Here is a 19,876-nt window from a genome sequence, read left to right as displayed (position 1 = left end):
CGGTCACGATATGTAGTGATCCGACGGTTCACTCTCACCTCGGTATTACCGACACTTGATCCGTGGCTTGACACCCGATTGGTCCATGAGTTCTATTTAAAGCGCATGGAGGGTCATTGTTCGGGTAATCCGTGCATGAGAGAAGCTTATGTAAATTTTCATTCTTTGATTAATAAATTGCCTGTAGTACCCACGTTGGGACAGGCCGTGGACTGTTTCCCTCCTTGCACTTTGAGGGTTTTAACCACGTCAAAAATACTGGTGTATTGATTTGAGATCTGGTTGTGAGCGGTGTCCTTTTGGTGTTCTTTCTGAGGAACTTACCCTGTAAATTCCTACACTAATGAGGCAAAAATTTGGCACCTATCAACGATGGATTCCGGAGGCAGAAATAAACAGATTTCTCACTTCGATAATTTTTCCAGTGACCCCAAAAATCTGATGGAAAATTTTTGTATAATTTGTTTTAAAAAAACAAAAAATAATATTAAAAAGGGGAGTGGCGGGCCACCACCCCTGCCACCCCACACCATCGCATATATACATATTATATAATAAAACAAATGTGGTTGGTAGGTACTCAATCCCTTCCAACCCACATCCACCATATATATTATATACGGTCGCATACACATGGCCGACGAGACTTGAACCTGCACCAGCTGGTGACTGACCTGCGCCATGCGGCATCCCCATAAACCGCCCATCCACCATATCACGGGCGTCGAAATAAAAATGGGGCGTGGGGTTTTGAACCCAGCCTACTCCCCAATAAACTCGTTAAATTATCATTCACCAATCAAGTGCCCAACGGGCCAAACCTTGACAACTACGCTCGAGATTTTTTATATAAACCCATTTTTTTCCATTCGACGAGGGAGAACATGAGAGTGCCAAGTGGAATGCTAAGTGGGCATGGATAAAAAGTGTGGAATCTTGACACAAGGGAATCATGGGGAATCTTTAAGATTCCTTTTGGAGCTGATTTTTTATAGTGGCAGAGACATATTGAGTTTATACTCATTTTTCTCAGTTTTCTACAAGGAATTAGATGGTGTAATTAGTTTCCTCATCTGAGCAGCAAATCTTTAGTCAAATTTTAGGGAAGAATATAATGGCAATCATGACGAATCTAAAAGGTTCCCATCGGGCCAAATTTTCACAATGACATACTCATGCCAGCTTTATACTCAAACAAACTACAATTTCGCCAAGAGTCTGATGGCGTGATCAGTTTTCTGATATGAGTGGTGGAATTTTAGTCAACTTGTAGAGAGGAATATGTGTGGAATCTTGAGGAATATAAAGGATTCCCTAAGGTCCGATTTTGAAAGTTTCAGAACTAGGATGACTTTAAACTCAAATTACTCAGTTTTTGCAAGGAGTGTAGTGGTGAACTCAAAATTTTCATCTGAGCAACATAACTCTAGTCAACCAGCGTGAAGGAATCTTTGGGTAATATTCGATATTCCTAAGGGTCCATATTTTGACTGGGTCAGAACGGGGTCAAGTTTATAGTTATTTGACACTATTTCACGCGAGGAATTTAATCGCGTAGTCCATTTCTTTAGTAGAGGTGTGCATTTTTAGGTCTTCCCTAGAAGTGGAGGTATAAGGTTCATTTTGTACATGCATGTCATAATTTTGTTGAATATTAATGAAATAAACCTCCCCCACTTTGAGAAAATCCCAGAGACGTAGCCCACGCTCGGTGAACTCTGTGACCAATTTGTTCTGTCTTTACTTCTCATGGTTGGATTTTTTTCATGTGATATGCTTTCATGGTTACATGCTCTTTTATATGCAATTTTATATGCATCTTTGAAGTAAAAAGATTTGGATCAATAATAGTGGGAAGTATGTTATTGTCTACCGCTGGGGAAACTATACTAGAGACAAAACTTCAATTTTAGCAATAGCCAAGTAAAGAATTTTTTTATTCTTATCCAAAATACAAAAAAACAGTCTCACATTAAGCTTTTAGGGCCATTTTTAAAGTAAAAACATTAAAACATAGGAAGATAAATCAAAGGAGAGGACTTCACAAAAACAATCATTATAATTTGTCGAATTCAGATTCCTCCATAGGAATGGGCTCTTTACTACTATCGAGAGAGAGGCTAAGGTCAAATATATACCCAATTGAGTCTCCAATCAACCAAGGCTATGATCCATGGATTTCATAGTTAATTCCATATCATCCAACCTAAGTAAAATTTCGTCTTTGGCTTCATTCAAGTATAACTCATCTGAACAATAATTTCAAGAGCTAATATATGTCCATCACGTACATGTATTGGTTGTAGCAACCCCTAGTGTCACCTATGTTGGGAACCTAGTCGGATGTCTTACCCAACACTTCCAACTCAATTAGAGAATAGTTCTCATTGGACAATTTTATCTCCATATGTGTTGTCTCCTCTCGGATTTGTTGAGGGGTGTGGACCTGATGTCGAGCTGCTAAGATTGTACGACCCAAAGACACAAAATAAGAAAAAATAAAATAATGAGGCTCTTGTGGAGAACACTCAAATTCATAGGATCAAAGGTTGGATGATGATAATGATCATGTAGAATGAGAAGAAACAATATCTCTATTTATATTAAAATGTTATGGATTTAAGGGATCTGTGGTTTGTATCTTTTGATTCATTTTCCGGAGAATCCACAGTATGAACATTTTTATTCCAACGTTTCAAATCCCAAATGGGATCCATCATCAGGGTTAGATTTGATGTGGTCAGATCATGATCTAACAATTTTTCATATTTTATTATTATTTGTGAGAGGAAAAGGTCAAAAGAAATGGTTAATAACATTAATTAGACAAATAACTTACAAAATAATGATTTGTTGAATTAATTAATCAAAATGAGTAAAACGATAAGAAATAATTAATAAGCAAATGAATTTATTAAATTACTTCTAGGTGAAATGGTAAGATATGTTATAAATAATTCACAAATAAAGACTTAACAAATTATCTCTATGAGAATGTTTAAAAGATTCATGAATAATAAACAAATAATGATTAATTGAATTATTTCTATGAAAATGAAAAATGTGAGTGAAGATATTTTGAATTATTTTCACTTTAATGGGAAAAATGATGTGAAATAGTAAGATAAGTTGTAAATAATTCACAAATACTAACTTAATAAATTATCTCTATGAGAATGTTTAAAAGATTAAAGAATAATAAATAAATAATGATTTATTGAATTATTTCTATGAAAATGAAAAATATGAGTAAAGATATTTTGAATTATTTTCGCTTTCATGGGAAAAATTATGAGAACAACACAAAACTAAAGAATTTATGAGTTATTCTCATGTGGATGAATTAATAAGTGGAAATAACTTAGGAAAGTGATTTCTTAGGCTATTTCCTTAGGTGAAAGTGATTTTTAATGTTATATACTTATACTAAATGGAATATTTTGATCCACCTAATAAATTATGGCTAAGTGATCAATTTTTATGTGATGATATATATATATGTATATATATATATATATGGTTATTCAAATATTTTACTTATGACTTGCATTAAATTATTTTAAAAAGTAAAATAACTACACATCTTCCTCATATTGGAAAGTGAAAATATAATATTTTTTTACCTTGAATTACTTAATCTCTCCACATAAAATTAATATAAAAATTTGTTACTTAGTATTAAAATTGAAATATTTATATATTTTATTTGTGTTTGAGAGGGATTTTTTTGTTATATATATATATATATATTCTTTTTGATTGAGAGCAATTTATATATATATAAACCACATGTCAAAATATGGACGACGCAATATATATATATATATATATATATATATATATATATATATATATAGTTTATTGGAGTGTATGAATTTTGGGACTAGTCTATGGTTTAGAAACCACGAGTAAGGGGCATCGATGCCCTTAGCATCACACGGGAATCACAACCATGGTTGCAATTTTTTCGGTGTCTCTGTTAGAAAAAATATCAATACTGTGGGAGGTGAATCACTATTATGCCTAATTTTAAATTTTATTCCAATTTATATTTATCATTCAATATTGGAAATCATTAGGCGGGAAACCACCATCATAACACATGTAGCAAATGAAATCATCACATAAATGTACACAACAATATCATGAGAAAACAAAAATGGAACACAAAGGATTTAATGTGGAAACCAAAAGGGAATAAACCACCAGTTTGCTTGTTATTATGTTGTATTCTAATCTCCTACTCTATTAGATCATCTCTCTTTGTGAGACGCCACTCACAGGAAACACTGAATCCCTTAGATTGTAAGGTGGCACCCACTAGTAGGAAGCACCGACTCCCTTCTTTATAGGGACTTGATCAACTTACCAAAAGCATAAACTTATAGATTTTTTGCAAACACGAACTTGTAGGAGGCACCAACCTGTAATCTATCTTCAAGCACCTGCTCTAATGGAAGCCCCAACTCCTTGTTGTGTAGGCAACAACCTACACTTAGTAAGGAAATTACTACTCACTTTTTTGGGCACTCACTCTGCCTAGTTAAAACTTTGTGTTCAACACTCAATGGTCCTTTGTTTTGCTCAACAATATAAACTCAAAACTCTACTCATTTTTCTCACTATACAAAAATGCTCATTCAATTCTTGGCTCTCATATAATATACATGATTAGTGTATCTGGGTCATCATGCTCTGCAATCTCTCTCAACCACACTTTTCAAATATACACACTTATCTACTCTCTTCACACTGCTACTACATCCCCACATTAACATAATTGCAATCCTCAGTTTTGTTCAATTATTACACTAGGATCATTGTTAGAGCTTCTACGCATTACACTGCCTGAGTGTATTATAGTATGGCTCCCCATATGGTTGTTACATCATGTTTCTCAGTAATTGCAACCTCATTAATCGGAGAATGGTCTCTAGTGTTTTTCCATGCTAAGAATTGAGTCTCAGTCCACTTGGACCCTCAAGGAGTACCTTCATCAAATTCCTCATTTACAAACAATATGGATCTCCATTGCTTATTCAATTTATTTCCCATAGAAAATTAGAACATTGATTAAGTTTGTCTTCTACTCAATAGCGTCAGAAGGATTTGATTCATTCCATCTTGCATGGCTTAAGGCCTACTGTGAATTTTCACTCTCTGTTTGAGGCTGAGGGTATACTCTAGTTATGTACAGATCAAGATATTTGACATGGTATTCATTATTCTCAAGTTGCCTGAAAGTATTTTTTTCATTTATTATTGAATGACATAGGGAGTACTTGGGTTTAGGGCGCATAATTTTAGAATAATAGTATTTTTTCATTTGTACATAGTAGATGAGGAAAACATTGCTAGAGTAATGAAGTTCACCTACTCCATTAACATCAATTTGTGCATTCAAGACGTGCACACAAAACAAATTTCCACCCATTCATACTTGCTAACCATGACTAGTGGGCACTGCCACCTTTCGAAAAGCTGCCAAATCTAGAGGGACTTTGCTAAAATCAAGACTATTGTTTGGTTAGAGAACATCATGAAGGCTCCTTGTATGACCACAACTTATTTTGTAATAAGTCCACAACACTTATTCCATATGTGTCAACCTTGCCAACCCTCTATTTTAAGCCCATGGTGCTAAGTTCTTAACACATGAGAACCACAACTGAACCACGCCTTTCGTCAATTGACAGGAACATTAAATGTCATGAAATTGTTTACCCCAGGCCCATTACCCCAACCTCTTATAATATAGCACCTTCGATAACTTCTAGGGTATAGGCATTGGGGTGATGTGTCCCATGGTATCCCCACTCTGATGACTTGAGCCATTCCAAAAAATCCTAGGATTATGTGTCCCTCCCACCATGTCTCACTGCACAGTCACCCTAGAAATAAAACTTGAACTTCACTTGGAAATTGTTGTAGTTAAATCGTCGGGGTTGTGTGACCCCTATGGGACCACACACAATCCTTCTTAAGCTTTTCTTTGGTCCACCTTCATGCCAATGTGGCCACTCTCACCACTTGTATGTTGACTAAGTTGCGGGGCTACCACACATTTTGAACCTTGATCACCTTACAAAATGAAACAATTCCAATTGTAGTAGTGAGACCTGACCTCATATTAATATATGTTGTTAAGCATTAATATCAAGTCATTGTCTAACTCTTCTATGTTTTGGCCCTTCATAGTTTTTAGTGAATTTTACTCGAAATATAATAGAAATGAGTTGTAATGACATGTTTTATATGTGTATTTTATATAATTCGAGTGCCCCGCGAATGTTTTTGGACACTAAATCCAATTTACGTATTCAAAACCATATTTTAAATAATAAAAAATAATAATCTTACCAAAAATTTATATTTCCATTTTCCACCTAAAAAGCGATATTACATCTTAATATTAATAATATAAAACATGTTATTAAATAATCCTATTAATTTAAATTTATTATATTGATAATATTATAATATATATTTATTAAAATATAACATTATAATATATAATAATAATCATATAAATTCATATCATATTAAAATATGATAAGTTATTATAAAAACTACATTTTTTTTTTATAAAATATAATAGTAAAATTTATATTAAATATTTAACTTTCATGAATGATTTTAAATACTTCATAGTAATTAAAAGAAAATTGTTCTCTCTCACACATATGTATTCTCTTGTATATATTATTATATTAAATTATTATATTAAATTCTTAAATTATTATATTATATTATTAATACATTCTATAATTTTTAACTTTACTATAATGTATAGAAGCTTTTTCAATATAGTATTTTGGTTTCATAGTAAATATAAATGAAAATAAATTGTAAAAAACTTTAATGTTGTTTATGGTATATTTAACCACATAATTTTTATTTTTATTATAATAAAAATATAATATAATGAATGATTTATAAATTTTTATGGATGTTTTATGGGATAGTTTATTATAATAGAGTTAATAAAAATAAACATAAATATGAAATCTATTTTATAAGAGTTAAATTTTCTTATATTTTTATATTTATTAATTATTGACTTTCTGGTGATGTATGTAATAAACAAAATACGGAAAATAGAGAACAATGAAATACAAATGCACACCAAACATAATGAATATTAATATGTGATTTGGGAAATAATTTTGGGAGAGAACCTAATTGGAGAGTGAGGTAGATCTACTTTGTTTTGTCTAGAATGGAAATGATGTATATGCAAAGGAGAATGCACTCTCTATGGAGTTTCTAGAGATATGTGGCCCATGGGCTACTATAGTACATAAATCCCCTTTGTTATGCTCTCTCTCTCTCTCTCTCCAAACATAACTACTATGCTCTTCCAAAAACAATGCAAGAAAACATAATGAAACCCATTCACTCTTAATGGGTGGGTTATAACACAACCCAATATCCAAATTGTGGTTAAAGTTGAGCAACTCAACCCTAAACATAATTTGCAATTCAACCCTTCTAGAGTATTCTTCATCATCTCCAAATGGATAAACCCTTTTCCATTAGTAAGGGGGGATGATATGGCATCCTCTCGAATTATGTTGGTTAATCACGATATGATAACTTAGGGGAATGATATACCTCCCCATTTTGGGAGGATTTTGGTCCCCAAAGGATTTTATTGAATGATTCAAGAAAACATTTCTTCTACTTCCTCCCTAGAGTACCATTTAGCATTGCCTAGAGGTTATCCTTTCAACCCAATCTACTAAAGGTCATGCTATTATTGTCATGCAACTCTAGAACTCTTTTTGAAAACTATATCATATATTAAATCTACATGAGCATTTGAAGTTGTCCTCTATGGAATGTAGGACCCGTTTCCCTTCTTGATCCAACATGGATGACTCATAAACTCTTATATTTTCCACATTTATCAATAAGTAAACATGCATGCATGGAGATAGGCTGATTCTGTAGGAATTATCTCCCAAATTTTCCAGTATATTGAAATGATTATAATGTAGATCCTTGATTTTCTTACTAGGATCCTCTAGCCTCTCCTTATTCAAATGTAACCATACTTTGTCTCCCACTTTTAATAACTTCTTTATTTTGTGTTAATCATGCATAACATTGTACTTTTCTTGTGACTTATTAAGTGTATTATGTAATTGGAAATGGATCTACTTAACATTCTCAACAAATTTCTCTACCTTATAAGCATCGCCAATGAGATCGTCCCTCGCTCCTCCTTATTTTCCATATGTAATATCCAAAGGTGAAGGTGGAAGATATATAAACATGTTTCAAATGGGGACCTACTAGTAGAAGTGTGTATTTATTTGCTATAAGAGTGTTGTATATAAACTAGATTTTCATCTGAATTCTTTGAATGCTTCTCATTCTAACCTATCAAGAACTACATGAAAGTATTTTTGAATACTTCTTATTTCACATAAGTCTATGGAAGGAATGTTGTAGAACTATTCAATTTTGTGTCCATCTTTTATTGCAATTTAGTTCAAGATGCATCGATAAATCTAGTTTCCTTATCTAAAATGATGTTCCTTGGTATCCCAAAGTGCACCATTTGTCCAAAAAAACGTTTGTTACTTCTTTCCCATTTATGTTATTTTTAGAGGGAATGAGAATGCACATCTTGATGAACTTGTCAACTACCATGAATATGTAGTCATGTCCATTCTTGGTTATTGGTAAACCTCCCACAAAGTCCATGGAAATTATTTCATGAGGATGCGTGGGTATAGGTAAACGATCATATAAACATTTCTTCCTATTGATAGGATTGTTAGTAAATCAAAGAATTTATTTTGTTATGAACCTATATAGATCTCCTTGCATTCTATACTAGCATAGATACCTCTGTAAAATGGCCATTGTTTTCCATACATCAAAATGACCTGTAACCTTGGAGGTGTGAGCCTCTCTAATTAGCTATAATTTCTCACCTTTAGGATAACATAACTCTTATAACGGGTAGCATAACCCATTATGGCAATGATAATCACCCGTGCTATCTCCATTTCCTACATGACTTTCTCTCTACAATTGCTAAAACACCCCCTTGAAGTACTCGTCCTCTATATATCCCTCTACATATGCATTATGGTTAAAAATTATCCATGTGCATCAGAGCAACCAAATATGTATTTTTTGATGTTTTTTGCCTTGGAATCATGTCTTCCAACCTATTTATGTTTCCATTCTTGTACTTTATCACTAAATGAAACTATTATAAAATTTATATCTACTTGTAATACCACGTAAATTGCAACTTTGGGCCTACAGGTACTGTAGCAACTAGTGATTTATGTGAATGACTATCTCTTTTCCCATCAAAAAATGTTTCCACTTCTTGATAGCTTTCACTAGGGCATGGATATCCTTACCTTAGGTAGGTAAAATGAGAACCAGTGTTAGAAATATTGAGAGGGGGGTGAATCAATATTTCTTTAAAATCTGTATATTATACCAATTAAGGTCACTTAATTACAAAACACACAATTTAGTAAGAAAAATAATTTTATTAATGAGAAATAATGAGGACTCGAATCCTCTTATACAAAACTCGAGCTCCACTTGTACAATAAAAAAATTAACTCCTTTAAGGCTCCAACCTTGACAACATAGGATCCAACCTGGTGTCAACGAGGGTCCAACCTCTTATGAGGACTCCAATCCTCAAATAGAATCCAGGCTCCAACTTGGTTTTCAACAAGCCTCCAACCTTGCATGAGGACTCCAATACTCCAGTGCTCCAACCCTCTCTAATTTCTTCAATCTTTCAAGGTAGCTTCAATGTTTCTTCAAGTCTTCCAAAAGCTTCTTCAACAAGACTTGAAATATCTCTTCATCAATATTGAAACAATTATTCAAAATATTTCTCTAATAATGCTCCAAATAATAATTCACATACTGCTCCAAGATCTACTTCAACAATTTCTTTTAGAGCTATTACAAATGGCCCCCAAGATACTTCAAGGTATGGTTCAAATCAAGGTCAACTATAGAAATCCTTAAAGATTTGCAGAAAGTGTCTCCAAGGCTCTTCATGTCTATGGTCTACTTCAAGATCTTTAAATTCCATAAGAGAGAAGCTCCAACAATTCCAAATCTTCTTCAGCCAGACTTCAATGTTGTTCCAATAGATCTCCAAAAATGCTCCATAGAGGTTATTTGCAACTGTCTGGTTCCAAAATATACTTTCAAACCTTTCTTTTAAAGAGATCCAAGACCTTCAATGATGATCAATTGATAACAAATAACCCAATATTGTTTCAAATGAAGCCTGAAGTCTATTCCTAAATAAGCCTGAACTCTATCCTTTAAAAATCTCAAAGTCTATTCTTAAAAAGGTTGAAGCCTGTTACAATAGGTTGAGATATACTTGTCTAGGGAACCGAGTCTTTTACTCTTGGAATAGATCAAAGTGTGCTCCTGTAATATGCCGAAGTATGTAGCTCCAAAATAGAGGTTTATTCTTGCTAAAGAATCCTCAAGAAAACAATCTAAGAAAATCTTGAGATGTTGGTCAAAAGAGGGAGCCGAGGTATACTCCCCTAGTGGCACCAAAACTATGTAATATCTTGAAGTTTAGATGGGGATCGGAGGTCTGCAACTCAATACAAGGAATGCTCAAAATTCACATGAAAAATCACAGGTATTTCTTTTCCAAATTCTTCACAAAAATCAAAGAGATCATTGTTCCAAAGTCTAATGAAAAATCACAAAGAATATTTATGCAAAGACCCATGAAAAACCAGAGGAATCTCAGTTCCATACTCGTAGTTTTAGTTCCTTAGGTTCACATGGTATAAGCCTCTTTATCTCCCTCAAGTCTGAGTTCATTGTATATCATTGATCAAATTAAATCATCAAAATGTGGAAGGCATTGTTGATCCATAATCTTTGATTTACCGACATAATCCAAGATATTTTCTTTAGGTGATGTTAGTAGAATTTCATGAAATAGCATGTCAAAACCATGTATAAAAACACTTAAATAAGAAGTAGCATAAAGGACATTATAAGACAATACATATAAAAGTTTGATAACGGAATTCGTCCAATGTGGACTATGTCTTCGGGCCCTGCTTTGATAGTGGGGAGGCCACTTCATTAATCTCATCAAAAGAAATGTAGGTACATGAAAACATACATCATTATACCTCTAATATTAGGAGTGACTTGAAATTCAATGACTCAAATGATAACAATCAGAACACCAACAGTTCCATCTCATCCTCAATTTTTTTTACTGTAAACATGACCTACTGCTGAAAGGCACATTATTCTCTCAAACTTCATGCCAAACAATTAACGGAAAGAAGATTTTCTGCCATGATACTAGGAATATGATTTTCAGATGCAAAAACTAGCTGCACCATTGTAATCCTTGTGACATTCTAGTTAAAATGAATATAAAGTTGGCAACATTCTGCCACTTGCAATTCTAGCCCTTGAGGGAATCTTTTAGATTCTTCATGACATAAAAATAAAATATCCCCTATTCAAACCATGCCCTCCTGGTTTTGCCACTCAATGTTCCATCAAGTTGAGGTGTCCTCTTGGTCTCAACCTAGTTCCTTTATGCCAAGTTCCAATACGCCCTCTCATAGTTGCATTATCCATTCTCCATTATGTCGTTCTCATTACAAATAAATGGGTTAATATTTGCGGTGGAAAAAATTACCAAATTCCTACCCCTACGGTTTGTTGGTAGAATATGTTTTCCATTAAGGGGATAGCCCGGGCTCAAACCCCATGGCATGTATTGGATTGGTGCAATTTTTTTTTAATATAGGGATGATCGTTGGGGATGGTGATGCTTCGACTCCCGTTGACCCCGGTTTCAAACTGGTATTGAATTGGTGTGAATCGGGTAGACTGGTGGTCCTAACTATTGAGCTGTGGGCCCCCAAACTATTGGTTTACCAAGCCTTATTTTCCATTCCTCTGAGTTCCACATGGAACCATCTGATTGTGCCACATGGCCCCATCCCATTGCACCATTTGTCTTGCTACTAAATTTGGCAGGGTGTTGCTAGGTTTCGAAGTTCTGCCAAATGTAGCAGTGTCACTAAATTTATCTGGCACCCCACTAAATTTATCCAAGTTTCACTAATTTTAATCTGATTTAAAAAATTTTCAAAGCTCCACATTTATCTAGCACTCTACTAAAATATGTCCTTGGGCCAACATTGACTGAGCGTAACTCCCTCATACGAAGTTGGATTGAAGCATCATCTGCACCATTGGAAAGCTTACGATGAGTTCTTTTATTTGTTGTCAGCTTTGATGAGATCAAAGGACCTTGATTTTTGGGCTTTTGGGGATCCACCTGGATCATTCCTCCCACTAAAGGACTTTTGGTCCTCCAAAAGTATAAACAATATTGCAATCCCAATTTGCATAATAAATGTCTCTGACAGACCACCTTCCCTTTCCTTCATGTTTGTCTTTTGGAACTTGAAATGATGAAACCAACACTTGTATGCATATGAAAATATATAACTTCCAATACATGTCCAAGTTGTTGGGTTGTGTTATTCTTTCCATGACTAGTCCACGTAGTGAACTGGGGGGTTTGAGGGGGGTGGGTAGCCCCCTTCTACGAGGTTCAGGGCAGTGCCCCGAGAAATGTTTTTTGGACCCTATATTAGGTTGGGTAGACCTACCTATGGTTTTGTGCATGATTTTCACACATGGTTTTGGACGCAACGGTTTTCGTTCCATGGTATTGGATGCTTCAACATGTATAAATATGTATTGTAACATTGAAATGAACATAATGAAAAATCAAGTTGGTAGTCCTGGTTTTGGGATCGAGGGGAAAATCTTTGTGTGTATGTGTTTTATGTGTTATTCTCTCACATTGTTTATTTTCTGTGTTTTAGAATTCATATGCAGGTAATTTTTGTATAGGGTTAAAACCTACATTTGGTATCAGAGTTGTTTTGGCTTCAAGGGGACGCCTTTGTTGCTTAGGAGTTTCACTCAGGCTTGTGGTAGACCCTGTTCAGTGGGAGATTAGCGGGATTGATTATGGTGGTGAAAGAAGATGGTGAGCAGTGGAAAGATAGAGATTGAGAAATTTAATGGTCAGAGTTTTGAGTTGTGGAAACTCAAGATGGAGGATCTGTTCGTGGATAAAGATCAATGGATCACGGTAGATCTGGGTACTAAACCAATAGGAGTGTCTAATGAAGAATGGAAGAAGTTGGATCGGAAGGCAAAGAGCACAATACAATTGTGTGCCTCAGATTCAGTATTGTTGAATAGTGCTTTGGAATGAGTAGTATAGAAATGTTTTTTCATAAACATATGAGTCGACAACTTTGAGTTTGGAAATAAAGTTTAACATAAAAACAACACCAAAATTGCTAAAGAAAACATGGATGGGGTAAGTGGAAGCATTTAGTGGCATGGATAGTATAACATGCAAAATTGGAAGTTTCACCAAAGTTGGAGCTCACTAAAAATAGAATAACATCTACTAAATCCTATAACTCACCAAAATTGAGGAAAACGACATTTTAAATTATTTTTTTCTCAGAGAAAAAATAGAGCAGTGATTGAAGACTTAAAGAGCACATTCATAATACTTAGGTGAAGGATAACAAAGGAAAAATTAATGGCTTTATGCAAGCATTCAAGAGTAAGAAAATTAAAGCTTTAAATTCTAGATCAATAGATTTGAGTAGAAAAGTTCAGAGATTGAATTCATAATAGCAGAGAAGTATTTGTAGTCCTGCATATGACATATAGAAGATTTAGCTAAAGCAGAAGAAACATAAATACAAAGTTTATGCATGGAGGAAGACCTGAAATTAACTAAATCCTCATACAAAAATATCAGTAAGAAATATTTAAAAGTAGAATTCAAGCTACGAAGGAAGGTGATGAGAAGTTGTTGGTGCAATGAGATGCATGGTGTTGGTATGCATCAATGGTGAATTAGTGATTAGATTAGGTATCTGAAATGTGTTTTAGAGATGCAAAGAGTGAATTGGTGATTGGTGAAAGGATTGATGTTTTTGGTATAATTTGGTGTGTTCAGTAATGAGAAATTGCTGAAGGTGATTTTTTTGGGTATTTTATCAGTAATGAAGGATTACTGAAGGTGTTTGTAAAGTGGTTTTGGTGAGCAGTTGTAGTGAGAAAACTTGTTTTTTTTATGAGGTATGTGGTATATTGGTTCTATTTTGAAAATGGATGAAAGATGAATATAGAAGGTGAACAAGTGGTAGCTTGCAGATCAGGGGTAGTATCTCCTTCTAGTTGGTGTTGGTAAATGTTTAGGTGAAAGAGACCCTTTCAGTAGTAGTTAATAAACAAGTAGGGGCAAGACACACGAGCTTCACTGAGGGAGTAATATCATAGCACATGAGTTCATATTGGGGTATATATATTGAGTAAAACGTGACATAATATATTGAGCATATAATAGGGGGTAACGGGTTTTTATATTGGCAGGTACAAAAAAATGGAGCTCAAAGTTAATGAAAAAATATAAAGGGGTAGAAAAGATGTTAATGAAAAAATGGATACATACAATATCTAGTGAAAGTAGGGGTTTTTTTAATTGGGAAGGTGTATTGGATTCGTATTGGTACATGGTTAAATAATGTGATTTTTAGAGTTATTTTCATTTATGGAGTCAAAATAAGGGTATTTTTTAGTATGCCATGAATGCACATGATATTTCATATGTTCATTGAGTGAAGCCCCCGTGGTGAAAGAGTCCCTTTCAGCAGAGGTTGATAAATGAGCATGGGCAAGAGTCTCTTTGAGTAGAGGTTGATAAACAAGTAGGGGTAGAAGTATCTTTCAGCAGAGGTAGATAAATGAGAAGGGGTAGTAGTCCCTTTGAGTGAAGACTAATAACTGAGTAGGGATACAAGTTCCTTTCATTAAAACCTGATAAACCTACAAGTAGTAGCTTGTAGGGTAATGATGTAATCAAATTGAAGCTTGTAATAATAAAAAAAGGATTGGTGTCTTATGTATGTGTTTCTCATGTTATTGATGATGATTATGTTATGTTTTACATGATTGAGTTATGTTTTTTATCCATGAATAATTGCTAGCAGTGATTTGAAAGTATAATTTGCGAATAATTTTATAATTTTTTACATTATTGATTCACCCCCCCTGAGTAGTGTCTTGTTTTCCATTTTTTTTATCAATTTATATCAGAGCCAAGTTCCTTTAGGATCAGTTTAAGAACTAGAAGGAAGATCAGGGATCATGGAGAACTAGGACTGGATTACTGCAAATGGAGTTCCATTTTTGAATGACCCTGCAAATTATACAACTTGGAAGGTAAGGATGAGAATATGCTTACAAGATATGGATTTGGATGTATGGCTATCTATGGAGAATGGAGAAATAAATGATAAGTTTGATAAACAAGCCAGGGAGGAAATCATGAGAGGGTTATCCAAGTTAGATCTTGAGAAAGTAATCTATTGTGAGACTTCCAAAGAGGTATGGGATATATTGCAGTCCATTTATGATATAAACATGCAAGCTACATGTGATGTCAAGATGCTTTTGTTGGAGGATGATGCAGTTAAATATTCAAAGAACATTTCAGATCATGAATCAGAGGATGATTCTCCTGTATCAAGAGGCCAAATTGTTGATCAATACTTATAGGATATTAAATCTACAAGTAATTTATTGATCTTTAATTGCTATAAAAAAATAGGCCATTCATCTTGTAGTTGCTCAGATGCAAGTATTAGTGAAAATAAGAAAAAGAGCATCAAGAAGAAAAAGAAGAGAAAAAAGAAGGGCCGTAAAAAACAAGAAGCTCATCCACATGAGTCTTGTTTTCCTAGTACAAATGGTTCAACCAAAAATGTTTAGAAATCAAAAAATAAATAACTAGAGGTATTGTAGTAGAATGAATCCAAAGGTATATATATATACTAATGATTTTATTTCAATTTATACTTTGGATAGGTCATATTCTAGTCATGTTGCATTTCCTAGTGAAGATGAGTATGATATTAAGCTTCTTAGAGCTGAGTATGAGTCTTCCATGGAGGTGGTAGAGACATTATCTGTTGAGGTTAATAGACTGATAGTGTCATGCAGAGATCATGAAACATTATTGTAGATATATGATGAAAAAGAGAAGGATCCCAAGGATGAGATCATTATTATAAGGACCTAGTTGGCAAAATAAACAATAGTTTAAGAAGTTATGAGCAATGAGAAAAAGGAGAAGAAAGGCTATGTTGAAGCACTTGAAGATGTGATTTCCAAATTGAGAAAGCAACTTGAAGAAAAATACTAGCAGTTGGAGAAAGTAAAAAGCGCCATGACACTGGATATATCTTTCATTGGATTTGAAAATGGCGAGTCTAGTTTGCATACAAAGAAAACAACAAGGTATAACTAAAAACACTTTAGCGAACAATAGCATCAACAAGAGTAATCAAGGAAACAAGAAATAGATCCACCAACAATAGAGAATAAAACCTCAAGGAGCACCTACATTTGGAAGACATTTTTCTCCTAAGGTTAGAGATTGTGACGGATTTGTAAAATTTCAAAGGAATCAAAGTGCCTTCTTTCCTTCGATTGATGAGGTAGAGTGTTACAAATATCACAACTTTTGACATGTTGTAGCAAAATTTAGGGGAAGAATGTAAAAATCTAGTCAACATAGCTTGCAACAGTATCAACGACCAAGGAGATTGGCCATTAGGTATAATCATGTTTATTATGGATATTTTTATTCATGTAACTTTTTTTTCCACAAGGAAATTGACTACAGATCTAGCCCTTGGAAGAGAGGTACCTATCATGTGAGAGATAGATCTAGCATGAGAAACATAAGAGATGATTATCTTGTTTCATATATAAGCCATGTGAAGTTTTACACATGTCATAACTCTGGTCATATGGAAAGAGACTGCATGATTCCCAGTTCTTCATGGAAAATATGGAAAGAGTAGAAAAATCAAAGAGGACCTAGCAAAAAACTTGAGAAGGAAGAAAATAAGCAATACATGACTGTGTGGAAGAGGAAGGAGCAAGAACCCGTGAAATAGTCATATCAATCCCCATCTATAGTCCATGGTTACACCATGCATATTCGTAGTAGACCACATAGTTAATAAGAGGTTCATAACCTCTAGGGAAGTGTATGGTGAGAGCATGGTAGGTTGATGACTATGAGTTATAACAGGACCATATGATGAGTTCATTTAAGCCTCATGCACATTCAAGTCCGCAGGATCAACCTACTTACTCGAGTCAAGATTTGAGTATCAAATTATTCATTGACAATTCGTATCATTAATTGATATCAATTGTTTACTACAAGACAAAGGCTAATGATGTTTTTTGCATTTGAGTTGATTGACGGTTGTGATAATTTCAGACTGTTCCAATCGGTAATAGGTATCACACATCAAATTTGTGGTGGAAGGAGCATAATGAAAGGAAGAAGACACTCCATTATCAAGTGCTCAATAATTGGCATCGAGAGAGTAAATTTAGTAAACGGTATCATTGATATCAAATGTATTATCAATTGGCATTAAATATCATTAGATTCTTGTTAGAGTATGGTGTTCATGTTGTTTATATGAGATTGTCAGTCCAAGTGTTTTTGAAAGGGCCCTTATTTAAATGATGCTAATGTTCATGATAAGTCAAATGTATCATGGTGAGTCTGTTGTCATTACAAGTCTACCATGTGAAGTACAAGTTGAGCTGTTGGTCTAGGCATGCATTGGTGAGAGTCCCTCTATGTTTGTTGAGTAAGAAATTATAAGTGTTGTATTTTGTTGTTCATCAGTTGACAAATTGATTGTGTTATGCATAGGAAAGGTTGTTCTTGTTACTAGAGGTTACGTTTATGTGTCTATGAGGGAATTATTATGAATGTAATCCTAGTTGAGACTCAGACCAACAAGAATTATTTTTCTCTTGACTCAGTTGCACAAGCATGTGTTGTTTTAGCAAGAGATCCCACTTGACTACTTAGGGCAGAGATTCAGATTAATTACTCCTCACCTTTTGATTCAATATTCTTCATAGGATAGAGATGAAGTTGCTTGGATCACATTAGAGGTACCTAAGGTATTCAACATAAGAAGAAGTAGTTGGAAATTCCACATGACTAGAAACAAAGAGGGAGATTATTGACAGGGGGAGAATGTTAGTATCGTTGCCATTGACGTCAAAGGGGGAGCAATTGTAGATAAAAAAATTCAAATAACCTCATACAAATGGGGATAAGGACCTTCAAAAAAGCAAAAGGATAATAATACACAAAGAAGAAGAGACAAAGAAGAGAGGTACACATGTCTTTGTTTGATCATTCATGATGCTATTTTGTTTGATCATGGTGTTGCCATCAATGCTAAAGGGGGGTATTGTTGGAAATATGTTGTCATTGATGAAAAAGGAAAAGTATGATAACTACAAATAATTGATGATGGTGTTGTCATTGATGGAAAAGGAAAAGCATTGATAGGCAAGGAAAAAGATTGATGGAGAAAGAACAAAACTGATTATGTTGTCATTGATGGCAAAGGACAAGGTGACTGCAACATGAGCAGTGGTGCAAGATATTTGGAGCCATTTTTAGCTTAAAATATCATCTCAATTTCTATTATAACCTAGGTGAATGGCTAGATCTCCAAAAGAGATTTCCAGTCATGTGTGGAAATTTATAAATGGCCTTTTGTATCAAAATCTAGAGCCAATCAAAGTTGAGTACCCCAAAGTAAAATTTGGTAGGGCTAAAGGTGGTTGGAGAACCTTTTGGTGCATAGTTTAGTTTGGAAGAGTTGCTAATCCTAGTGGAAAAAATGGTGGAGTTGTTATCCAAAGGATCGGGGTAACATGGAGCACCAACATAGAAATAGAGAGGATTTTAATTGGCTCGAAGGCGGAGCCCACATAACATATCAACTTGACAGATGAATCTCGAAGGTTGTGCCTTGGAAAATCCTTAAGGAGAACTTAAGGGAATTAGTGGGATAACATGTGTCATTCAGACATGGCAGTATGGTAGTGCAAGGTACAATAAAATTTCAGCTAGGTAAATGTGGTAGAGAAAGTGTAGCAGAGGTTGTCGTGAAGATTTTAGAGAGAGAGGTCCCCACCTAACAAGGTTGAAGAACCTATAGGTCTTGAGACAGATTGGGTGCCACAAGTTCCCACCAACTCATTGAGAGGAGATCTGACAAGGTCTGAAGCATGCTAGTTAATGCATTGGAGGGTGTCAAAATGGGTAGTATGTCCATACTGCCAATTTGGAGATCGATGGTTGTGGTCAATTGCACCACCCCTCGACTCAAAACCACAAACCATGTAGAGAGTGCGTTGTAACTGGCGGTATCGACCAATAATAATTTTGCAAAGTGTTAGACAATGTGCAAAACATAGAGAGGAAACACAATGTTAAAAAGCTCCAAGACCCTTAAATTTTTTATAAAGGGTAAATGGTGAAAATTCAAGGCTTCAAGGCTGCTAGCTCTCTCTTCTGATAGTAGACAAGTGGCACAATTTGATTGGCTCACTGTGATCATGTAGATGCAAAGGTGGATGATGATGTCAATAGTGACATGACCTGATGAGAGGTGGACACGTGGGAGGTGTTTTTGGCCATTTTGGGTGGCCAAATGGGCCATTTCTGGGTGACACGTGGACAACTCCAGAGGCAATACATGGCATGTGTGATGACAACATGACATCATCTAAGTCCCTCGACCCTAGAAGCTTGAGCGAGGTGCAAAGGAAGACCAACGAGCTGACTGGGCATTAGGCTAATAGGGCTAGTGTTAGTGACAAGTGAGGTTGGGCATGTAGTGATTGGGCATAGAGGCACCGTGAGGACCCCACAGGTAAA

This window comes from Pinus tabuliformis, chromosome Q (genome assembly GCF_031772625.1).
Source record: "Pinus tabuliformis cultivar Carrire ecotype Pingquan chromosome Q, CPIR1, whole genome shotgun sequence".
NCBI classification, from domain to species: Eukaryota; Viridiplantae; Streptophyta; class Pinopsida; order Pinales; family Pinaceae; genus Pinus; species Pinus tabuliformis.
This window is presented reverse-complemented; position numbering follows the sequence as displayed.